Source organism: Cupressus sempervirens, chromosome 5 (assembly GCF_028749045.1).
Source record: "Cupressus sempervirens isolate cs-2001-9-10 chromosome 5, ASM2874904v1, whole genome shotgun sequence".
Classification (NCBI taxonomy): domain Eukaryota; kingdom Viridiplantae; phylum Streptophyta; class Pinopsida; order Cupressales; family Cupressaceae; genus Cupressus; species Cupressus sempervirens.
Window position 1 is genome coordinate 431,279,784 of NC_143122.1, and position 12,721 is coordinate 431,292,504.

Below are 12,721 nucleotides of genomic sequence, written 5' to 3' on the forward strand. Positions count from 1 at the left end.
AAAAAATTATTGTTTTTATCACCATCTTTCAACCATAATTCTCTTGATTTCTACTATCAATATACTTCAGCTAGAGCACTTAACTCTTTCCATGTCATTTATAACTCTTTTTGTTTCTCATATGTAGTTTGGTCAAACTAGAATATATGTTCCTAAATTTTTTGTAATTGCCCTCAACTAATATTTTCTCTTCAAAAATGTTCTTAAAAACTATTTTTTTCTTAACAAATAGAGCTGAAATACACCATTACTTCAAAAGCCATAAAAAAAAAGTAGGTGTCTAGAAACCATAATTTTTCAAATTTAAATGTATATTTATATGAAGACACCTTAATATTTCTATCAATATTTAATCTTATAAAAAAGTGATTTGAGGCCATTAAAGAAAGAATTTTTGAGCATACAAAGAAACCTTAGAAAACCACACATATGAAAGAGCCTCTCATATATTTCAAAGAATTGGGTTCCTTCAATTTGTCCATGTGAAAGAGCCATTTATATGAGGTACATTAATCAAACCATTATTTTCAATGAAAGCACCAGAGTTGACCAAAGTTTTTGCTCATGGTGAAATACCTCCCTTTTTCACCTCTAGGGAAGTGATATAATTGAAATCTCCTACTAACAAAAATTTATCTATGATGATCTTAAAAATAGAAACAAAGATATTATCCTAGAGACTGGTCTAATCTCTACTCCATAGATATTTAAATAGATTAAGAGCAAGGTCAAATCTTGAAACAAAAACTTGTTTCTAGTTTGCATCATTATGAACCAGAGATACATTTACCACATGGGGATCCCATAAAATACACAAAATGTTCCAAATTTTATTTTGACCATTTTAAATTTACTTTTGCAAATTTGTATGTTGACAACTTGGTTTCTTGAATCAATATTATGTTTGTGTCAGTCGCATCAAGGGTTTTTTTTATGTGAGAACAATTTTCATAGGCATGAAATTACAAGATATGAATCTCATTTGTTCTAAGGAGTGTAGTTGGCACTCCTCTTACACTTGCTAATAGCTAATTTGTTGTCTAATGTTGTTTGTATACCCTATCCTCTTACACTTGCTAATAGCTAAGTTGTTGTCTAATGTTGTTTGTATACCATATTCTATTTTCTCTTTCATTTTAAGAATATTTTTCTTTCTTTCTCTCCACTTAGGCATTATGATGGTTTTCTCAACAAATAAAAAAGTTTGAAGAGTAGAGTAATATTTAGAAAAACTAAAATCACCCCCAATATCCCATCATCACCACCCTCAATGTGTTCTTCTCTATTTTCCTTTTCTAACTTCTCATTAGATATATGTATATCCTCCTCAAATATATAATGATCCACATTCATCTTAAATTTGAAACTATCATTAAGATTCTATTCAAGATTTAAATTTCCCTATTCCTCTGCCAACCATGGAAAATCCCCTTGAAGGCCTTGAGATTCATTATTCAAAATAGGAACTACAAGTGAATTAGGAATGTTCATTATTATTGGGACAAATTTCATAAGATTGATCATGGAAGAGGGTTCCAATATCACTGCTAATCAATTCTAATTTGGTTGGATAAAGGTTTTATCTATTCTAGCAATTCCCAAGAATTTATTATCAAATTTTTGAAATCTAGGACCCCTTAGAATGGGAGTTAGGTATGGACAAGTCTGCTGTATATTTTTCTCACACTTAATAACCATTCTCAATTCTATTATGGTTTGAGTAGAATCCTTAAACATGTTATGCCCAAAACAAGACTTTAGGATGTTTTTAAGATAGTTTGTTCCTAATTTAGGATTGTTTCAGTTTTGTGACTCAAAATTATGAATTGGCCTTGGACTTGTGGATAATTCATTATCTCTCATGCTTTCATTAGGATTTTCAATACCAGAAATATAAAAAATTTCCCCCTTATCACCATCACCACCACTCAAAAGTTGATCCATTTACTAAGTTCTCTCTAAACCTAATTGATCTTTCTAATTTGAAACTTTTGACACAAATATTTTGGGTTACTCCAAGACTAATAATGTACATTTGTCCCTAATATGTATTGTACAATGATAAGTTCCAAAAACATTTTTTAGAGATTTAAGGAAAACTAGTTAGATCCATGACCCCATTTTCAAAATAAGCTTGAATTAATTTGGAGTTTGGGCATGAGTATCAATCATGAAACATAAAAAAACAAAAAATCTAGGATCCTTAAAAAAATTGGTGTATAATTTATAAAAGATACTGATTGTATTTTTCATAATTTCAATTGTTTTAAACTCCCTATATTATGGTGCAAGTTTTGGGAATTAAATCCAAAAAGGCTCAAATAAATCATTAAGTTTATGTTGCTAGAAAATTTGGAGCCTAACATTGTGTGCAAACACCAAAACCATTAAAACTCCAATGCTTAACTTACAAAGTGTAATCCCTATTTATTGATGAAGCAAAGAGAACACAAAAAATCTATGATTTCTTATTAATGTAAAAAATATTTAACAACTCCCTTCCTTTCTAAATTAATTAATAAGGACAATTTATCATTAGGTAATATTAACTTCCAAAGTTTGTATAACAAAGCTCTTGATCTAAAATCATGTACCAAATCATTGAGTTATGATTCTTCTAGAACAATATCAACAAAATCCTTAGCTCCAAATTTTATTTTATATGCATTGTTGTTATCTTCTATTGTCTAATTTTCCTTGACAATTTGGTCCTTAGAAATCAAATCCTTAGGAATCTAGATAAGTTTTTTTTTAGGGGAAATGGTTTTGGATTGAAGGGAGCTCAATAAATGTCATCCTTTAAACAAGAATCATTTCCCATCTTGAATCCCTAATTTTTCATTAAGGCTTGAACATCTTGATTCTTAGACTTAGAACTAAAACTATACTTAATAATATGTCTACTATTTTCTCCATTAGGGTTGGTTTGTAAAGCATATTCTTGGGCCATTAACTCATCCTTGAAGTCCCAAAGCTGTGAACCTCTACCATCTAGGAAGATATCAAAACTAGGTTATTTCTTGTTTCTCTTTACCCCAAAAGATTTTTATGAACATCAACCATATGAGGTCTTATAGCTTTGACAATTTCCTTACCCCAAACCATTTGAGTCCTCATTTGACATATTTAGGTCTTTCTTAGTTTTTTCTTCCAATAACATCTATAAATCCTTCTAATATAGATAATTATCAATTTTTAGTTTTTATAATCAAAAGTTCTATGTATTAAAATATCAATCTTCAACTTACCCTTATTTTTTATTAGCACCACTCAACTATTAAACTCTCATTAAATCGTGAGATGATCTTACAGAAGATAATAGAAATAAATTATCTTTGATACCACTTATTAGGATTCAAAGATAGAAATCTAGCAGTTACATGTAAATATAATGAATAATGAAAATGAATAAAGTACACAAATTTAGAAATTAAAAAATAAAGTTCTAACATGGCTAACCCAATCTTGAGCTTTATCCACCAAATTGAATGTCTGATCTTAGTATCTTTTCAAGAGAAAATTATATTCTAATACATTTTATATTATATCATAGCTTATTTATCCCCCTAGGAAATTTACAAATATTAGTTAATAATTGAATCCTAAAAAAATTAACAATTCAATCAAAAAATGTTTGATGAGTGAACCCTAAAAAAAATTGGGTCATTTCCCCAAACCCTATATTAGTGTACACTAGGGACTCTCCCATTTTATTTATGTATTCCAACCTGATGGATGTGACCTTGATGTCCTTTCTTTACAAGTGAACATGTGTGGGACCGATGGGTAGTCTAAGCCCTTCGGTTGATTTGATTTATGTTGTAACAACAGAGTGATTATGTTTTATATTTGACGTACAAGACTTGTGATGTATTTGATGGTTTCACTAAGGTGTATGCTAGTGGTTACCTATATTTGTATGGTATCAAATTATTTTTCCATGAATACCCTTAAGATATGAATAATGGTTGCATTGGGTGATGCATTGGACTACTGTAGCTAATTCTAATTCCTACAATAGTGTTGACTCATGTGTTTGATAATATCATTGATGGTATTTTGACCATATCTTTATGATGTTGCTTTATGATGTTATCTAGTATATTTTACTTTTGAGATTATTGGTTTTATTTCAAGATGATTGTCTTGAATTGGTAAAGTATTAGGCCATATGTTTTTGAGCAATTCGGTTATTATTTACATTGATATATGCTTAGAATAATTGGGATATGATTTATCTATATTTGGGTTTGGGATTATGAATTAAATTTGTATGCAGAATATGTTCAATTGGATTATAGATTATTGTTCCTATATGTTGTGGATATCTTTCCTTTAATCTTAGTCAATATACATGCTCAAAGGACTAGAAATAATTATCAAAATAATTTAATTTAAATAGAATATTATATAATTATATATGGTTATGTTATATTGTACCACTTATATGTGTGGACTTCCCTTTGATGCTAATACAATGTGGAGCAAAGTTGTAATCACTTTCTTGCAAGATCTACACAGTGCCTCATTCTCCTTCATGTGACTATGTTTCTACTTGTGCTTTGGCTATTGTATATTGAGAATATACACTTGATGTTTCCTTGTTTTCTAAATAGGTGTGTGGTACATTCACCCTTAATTCAAGATCTACATGTGTGTCTATATCCTTGGTGATGGGCACCTTGAGATAGTGACTTTGACCTATCATGTTGAGCTAATACCAATGGGTAACAAATCTATATATTTGTTATTATTAACCCTTCTCTAATTGGTAAATTTGGATTCATAATACATTAGTGATTAGACTCCTAATTTTGTATATACATTAAAGGTTCAATAGTTGTTGCAAAAAAAATTAATTAAAATGTTAATTAAATTGTATAGGGGATATTTTATATATTTTATTTAAATTATTATACTGGCTAATTTTCTGTAGTTGAATTGTAAATGCCTTCAAACAAGGGAATGGTTAGTCTATTAAGTGATGTAACATGCTAATGTATAAGCAACTTCAATAAAAGTGCTTATATTAGGAAAAAGTAAGTTCTATTACTTAATTCTTACTTTGTAAATTGAAGTTTGGAGGACTTTGCTCCAAAACCCTCTTGTGAGGATTTAGCATTTTTTTTTCATTTTTTCTAGAGTTTGTCTTGTCAAATCTTCATGAGAGTCATTGGATTCATCATGGGGATCTCAATCTATGTCGCAATTTCAACATTTTTGGTGCTCTCTTTAATATTTTCTTCTCTTTCTAGTTTTTAGAGCTTTTAGCTTGAGGTAGGGCTATTATGATTTAATTAGATTTTTTTCATTTTGATTCCTTTTTATTGCTAATTGATTGGAGGTTGAGAACTAGTGTTCTCCTCTATTTTCTTGCAATTCTATCTCCTAGTTGGACATAAACAAGTATTTCCATATTTTATATTTTTAAAAATGTTATGTTGTCAAATTTTACATGTCTAGCTAGAACTTATATTTTTAACAGATTTGGGTGTTCAAAAATATTGAGTACGTGGATTTTCAATTTCACTAAATTTTAAGAAGTTTAGATTTTGATGTCACCTTGTTTTTCTTGTCACTCATTGGTTGGAAGTCATGTTATTAGATTTGACTTGGTTTATGTTCTAGTATCTTCTACTACAAAGAGTAGGATCATAAATTCAAAATGATTACAAAATATTTTGGGGCATTTTATATCCTGATCTGAAGGCTTTATTTTAATTGGTTCTTACTAAATATCACTAGACTTAGGTATTTTGGGTTTTTTTGGGAATTATATGACATCCTTGTGTCGTAACAAGATGATTGGAGGATTCCATGGAAATCCATGCTCTTGAAAAAGTGGTTGATTGATACATGTTCTTTTTAGATTTATTATGGTTTCCACTTAGATTTTTTTTCCCAAGTGCTTTTATGCTTGTACCATTTGTTGTATTTCTTGAATCCAACCCTTGCATTGGTTTTATCTTGGTTTTACATGGAGTTGCTTGTGCCTACCCATGAGCATTTGTATGTGTGTGTGCGTGTGTGTATGGAAGGATCTTATCAAACCTCAACACCTAGATTGATATCAGTTAAGTGTTTATTCATTTGGAGGTTGGGTTGGGAAATTGGATTGCCTATGAGCACTAATCATGTCATGAGCATGGGTATGTAGAATAGAAGGGTGGAGTGGCTTCTCTTGTGTACCATAGCTTGGAAGTGAATGGCAAGGTAATGTGAAGATCAGGGAATTTTTTAGTGGTAATTATTTTCCAATTGACAAATATGTCCCAATCGAGCTATAGAAATTGGTGAAAAAAAATATCATATACTAGTTGACCGATTCGCCCAAATTTTATAAAATACTCATATAGTGGTTGAAACATTCACCAATATTATTACGTAATTTTAGTTTGGTAGTCAGGTTCTTCACCCATATTTCTTTTTAATGTTTACTCTTATTCGCCACAAAATTAATTGAGTGTCTCTTTCGATGATCATCACTCGCCAAATTCCCATTTTCCTATGTGAAATTTTTATTTGTCCTAGGACCCAATTCACTATGCATCACACATAATGGGGTCCTAAATTCCCACCCTATTCGCCCACTCGATTACTTGAAATTATGCGAGGTTTTCCAAATATTAGTTCTTATCATATGTAATGGTTGGACCATTCGCCAAAATTAAAATGGCTTATTTGTTGTTGTCTATTTAAGATATATGAGTGTCATTATTGAAACATGCCGAAAGAAGGAGCCATCTTCATAGTATTGCAATCAGTAGAGAACTGGAATGACTACGACTACGAGTCCATAGTATTTTATTGCAGCCTTAATTTGATGGAGATGTCACAATCAAATTTAAATAGGAAGAGGAGTAGGACTAATGAAGGCGGAGATGTCCAAGAGAGGCCAACAAAATGCAAAAATATATCTTCATACTTTGGCGGGGGTAGATGCAATAGTATTGGTCAAAGTAAGGAAGGTACATCATTAGAGGAGCCTATACAATCTCAACCTACATAGGAGTCCATTCAACAAATTGGGGAGCCTAATAAATCTAGTGATAGAGTTGTAGAACCTGATATCTCTAATGAAGATGAACTTGAAGAAGAATATCCAGTAAATAACCACTACCAAGATGAATCAATCGACTTCGAAGATTGCCAAGAGATTTAAATTTTATTGGGCAGAAAAGTATCCATTCATTGAGCCTGTGGACAATCCAATTGTAGGTGAGCCACCAGTAGAATGTAGATGTACAATTTGTAGTTGGAAGTATAAAAAGGAAAAGTAGTTGCAGCTTAAACTAGACACCATAGAGAAACATGTTGGTAAGATGTACAAAACCTCAACTGTAGATGGTAAGGAAATAAAAGTGGTAAGATATAAAACAAAGGAGCAATGGCAACATAAAAGGAATTTTGAAGAATATTATATGTTTCAAAAAATTTAGATGAAGCCTAGTGAATTTTAAGGTTCTATTAATGCTATTTTTGCAAAAGCAAGTGAAGTAGAAGAACGTGGAAAAGTTGTTCAATTAAGATATCTTTCAGCTTATTATATATAGTTATAGATAAACTAAACTACAATGGTATTGGTAACTGTCAATAAAAAACTATCAGAAATTGGTTGTACAATTTGGGAAGTGGTGTGTGGTTAGTGGTAGCATAGTAGCGAAAGAATGTTACTATCACTGACATGGCATTTAATTCTTTTCGGGTACAAAATACTTCGCAAACAACTTACCTTGATACGTGTCAACATTTTGGTGACTACCTCAACAATTCTTCTTCCTTCAATAAACATTGGCCAAAATTAAACCTCAGCCATTGATCTTGGATCATCAGATGGTCTAAGTTCTCAAATAATACATTAAACATAATTATAGTAGTAGTGGCAAAGATTATGCTTCCATAATGTATGGTCAAACAACCACGTCTTTAAAACATCACTTGCCACTTGCCACTTGCCACTTGCCAATAATTTATGTAAGTTGGTATGTTAGGTTAGGCTACTTATTTCCCATCTTTTGAAAATAGCCATACCAACTATAACTTTCTAAAAACCATTCGCCATAACAAATAAATTAATTCAATTATTTGGAAAATAATTTTGCCATTTTTTATTAAAAAAAGGTATCGGTTATTAAAATATTCACCAACCAATATCCATATTTCAAAACATAATTTGTAGTCAATATTAATAATTTTATTAAAAACAAAAATTATAATCACCATTATTTTATAAAAATTGTCTAAACTATTAAAAAAATTTGCCACAAAATATCCATCGATTGACGCATAATTTGCCAACACTATTATTATTTTTTTTACCCAAATGACATGTGATTCGCCACAATTTTATAAATTTTGGGAGGGGGGTTTCCTTAAAGTTATCCCTGGTGAAGATGTTGTAACAAGTGATAACCAAATTAAATAAATAGGATAATAAAACTTAATGAAAGATAAGAGAACACATGCATGGTCATCAAGCATCTCAAAGGACTCAACATGAGGGTGTTGTGTTTGTAGAGTATCCATTCTTATGCACAAGTTGGTGTAAGGTCATAGTATATGTATGGTTAACAATATTTTATAGAATTTGCATTAATTTACATGAGTATTATCCTTAGATGTTTTATCATTCATGACTATAGTTGGGTCATTATCTCTATGAGAAGGGTGGCATGGGCATATTGGTTTCAAATGGTTGGGAGGCATTTATACCTATACCACTATTGTGGATCAAATAATACGGACTTTCTTTTTGTTGCATGACCTTTCCTTGACCTTCTCACTCCTCATTTTCTCTTATTATTTATATACTCTTGATGTATGTTCACACATGATGGTTTAGTTTTTTACTTTATCATTGCATAGTAATTTATGATAAACATATATATCTAATGTTGCTAGAATAACTAGGATGGATTAGATTGTATATTTATGGTGTTAGATGGTAATATTATTGCATGTTTATGGAATTTGTTCTTTTTCACACAATCAAGTACCATCATCCTCAATATGTGCATTTTGGTACTCTTTGGCATGGACTTTGATTAATTTTGACTTTGATTTTATGTTTTCAGATACTTCCTTGAAATGTCATATGATGATGCATTTTGTCATATGATTGGTTCCTTAACATATCAAAGAATTCATACTCTCACACAAGGAGTGTCATGCCCTATTAGGGAAACTAGAAGGACAAAACCAATTTGACAGAAAATGTGTAAAACAAAACAAAAATCTTAACTTACCAAAGTTTATAATTCAATTAAGTCCTAAAAAATTCCCAAACAAAAAGCATTACTTAAATCCAAATCAATTATATTCATAATGCATTAAAGAAACATGAGTATAATTCATTTAATTTAATGACCACAAGTATAGGAAAATAGATACCAAATGTGATATAATAATTTACTTTCTTTTATGATATGAAAGAGTAATAACATTGCATATTGCATCCATTATTTTCCAAGAATAACATTTTATGTGAAGTAACAATGTTACATATTGCATTCCTTCCCCATTATTTTCTTGCACTTGTAAAGTACATAAATGATTATAATGAGTATCTTTTACAATATGAATCCTTATAGGCAAGTTAGAAAAATACTTCAAAATATTTTACAATTTCTTTTACATAATACAATATGAAGAATAGAGGGAGATGTCTTTAAATAGCTACACATACTCATCCAAGAACCAACCATGAACAATACCTCAAAATATTCACCACCCAACCACATGGATCCACAAAGTTCCACTCCCCGATACTAGGAGATAGAGTGATTCTTCACACAGAGAAATTAAGGAAATATAAACTTGAGGGAAACCCATCCAAAACAAAAACATGAAACAAATAAACAACATCAAATGAAAATACAAGAGAAGAGTCCCCCTAGGATGCTAATAGATGAGTCATCTCATCACATTGTCCTATGTGTTGAAGTCCTCTTTAGAAGTCATGTACCCTGATACAATGACCCTGGTACTCCAATAGGGCATATATAGGTCATTACCATTCTTTTATATTTAATAAGAGTTATATTAATTCTAGACCCATTCTGAACCAATTTGAAAAATATTATGTAAATTCTATTTTCCAAACTCGCCCTAATTAATCCTTTTGACCTCCTTGTCCCGGTTCCAATAGTGAATCATTCACCTAGGGCACCTAGGAACCCCACTCAATATTATAGACCATTTAAGTTAGGGGATTTCTTACACATCCCTCTTCTAGGGTTCTTTAAGGGTTAATAAAGGCCCACACCTCTAGGATAAGCCCTAACCCTTAGGAAAAGCAAGGTGATGAAGAAATAAAATCTCATCTAAGGATGACAATATTGACATCACATTATTGTATTTAGAGAAGACACAACTTGATGAAGGGTGCTCCCTTTAATACCATAAATACATTATAGAAAAAAAAATAGAAAAAAAAAAAAACAATTTGCTAGACCAAGATATGGGCATCTTATTATTACCCAAAATGTAGAATAACAAAATTTTTGAATACAATATGCGAACCCAGATGGGTACTTTCATTAAAATAACCTACATGACAAATCTACAAACTATCACCCAGAGCTATCTTAGACAATCTATGGACCTTCCTTATATGGGTATTTTTACACTGTCCCAAAAGTTTCTTGACATCAAACCTTAACCCTTGAGACTGACAAACCTAAAATTACATATAGAGTCAACTCAAATCAATTATGACATATATTTTGGAACTTTCAATTGACCCAACTTTGGAAGACCATAACTTCCAAATACATGATATGATTAGCTATGTTAACCCCATTTTGGAATCCTTGTCTTCTAATTTTACATGGTCTGACTCACACAAGCTCCAATTGGCCTCATTTTGGAGCCTAGAGGCCTTCAAACCTAAGCCTAAAGTTTCTCTATCAAATTACACACAAAAAAATTGCAATAACTTCATAAATACTCATGGTATGGCACTAAGCCTCAATTATATATCCAAGATGAGCATCCACCTCTGAAATTAGGATATTTTGAGATCATATAATTATTTTACTAAGTAGAAAGCCTTCACAGACAAAAAATTGGCACTAAGATAACCCTTATTCAAGAAAAAGAAATGAAATATTTTTGGGTGATGCAAGATTTCTCTTACACCTATGCTCCTACATCAGACACTAGGGATAATTTGAGAAGTAACCTCATCATGTCTAGGGTAATTAGAGGACAACTAAGATGGTCAAACTCCTACCTTGCTAGCCATGATGAATCTTTTACTTGCCTCCCTTTCCATTTGGCCAGATACTCTTTATATGTCTTGTTCCTTGTGCTTATTCCAACATGATTGTCCAATATCTTCTCAATCTCCTTTGTAGTTGAAGTAGTTTCTGTAATACACCATTGTGCTTCTAAAACTTCATCTCCATCACCTCCTTTATAATATTCTATCATATCTTAAATGTTAAATTCTAGTGAAATATTTAGTTCAACAGGAAACTCTACTTTATAATTATTTTCATAATCATGCTTTTTCACTATTTTGCATGGTCCAAACTTCTTTATTTTCAACTCATTATATGTACCCAATAGAAAATGATCCTTCCTCAAATGAACCATGACTCCATCCCCAACCTAAAATTCCTTATACCTCATTTTCTCATCTTCCTTAGCTTTGTACCATATATTCATCCTTGTAATGTATATTCATCCTTATGATGTGCTTTCTCACCTTGTCGTGGATGTTCTTCAAATGTTCTATGAAATCCTCTACTTCAACACTACTTATCTCTCATTTTTCTAAACTCCTCTCTCAAGAAGCATTTTAGGGACTACTCCCATATACAATATGGAATGTTAATTTACTAGTAATTCTATTGACATAATTATTATATGTAAATTCTATGTGTGGTAAATTTCATCCTTTTGGCTTATCTCAAACCAAACATCTCAACAAGTTTCCCAAACTTGTATTCACAACCTATGTATGTCCACTAATCTATGGATGATGTGATGACTTGAACTTCAAATCTATCCTTAACTTCTTTTATAATGTATGCATGAAATACCCAATAAACTTGGTATCTCGATCTAAGACTATACTCTTTGGTAGACCATGTAGTCTCTCCACTTCTCTAAAAAATAACTCAACCACATGAAAAACATCACTAACTTAGTCTTCTTTTAGGCAATGAAATGTGTCATCTTTGAAAACTTGTCAACCATTACAAAAATTGAATTACACCCAAGTTGAGTACTTGGTAAACCAAGAAAAAAATCCATGTTGACATCCTTCCATGGCTTCTCTGGTACAAGTAATGGCTGATACAACTCTATATTATACTCCACTCCTTTTTCCATTTGACATACTCAAAAACTTTGTACAAACTTCTTGACATCTTGTTGCAACTGTGGCTAGTAGTAATTCTTGGCAACCAAAGCAATGGTTTTATCTCTACTAAAATGTCCAACTAGTCCTCCACTATGTTTCTCCTTGATGAGATTCTCTCTCATAGAAATTATTGGAACGTACAACTAGCTTCCCTTGAATAGTATACCATCCTAGATTGAAATCTAACCACTTAGTCATGTCAAGTGTAATGGGCTCTGTGTAAAATTTCCAAGCTTCACTAAAATCATGATTCTCTAGATATAAATTATTGATTTCCTTGAACCAAACCACCTCAATTTGCATCTTTGTCATCAAAAATTGTCTTCTTATAAGAGAATCGGTAACTCTATT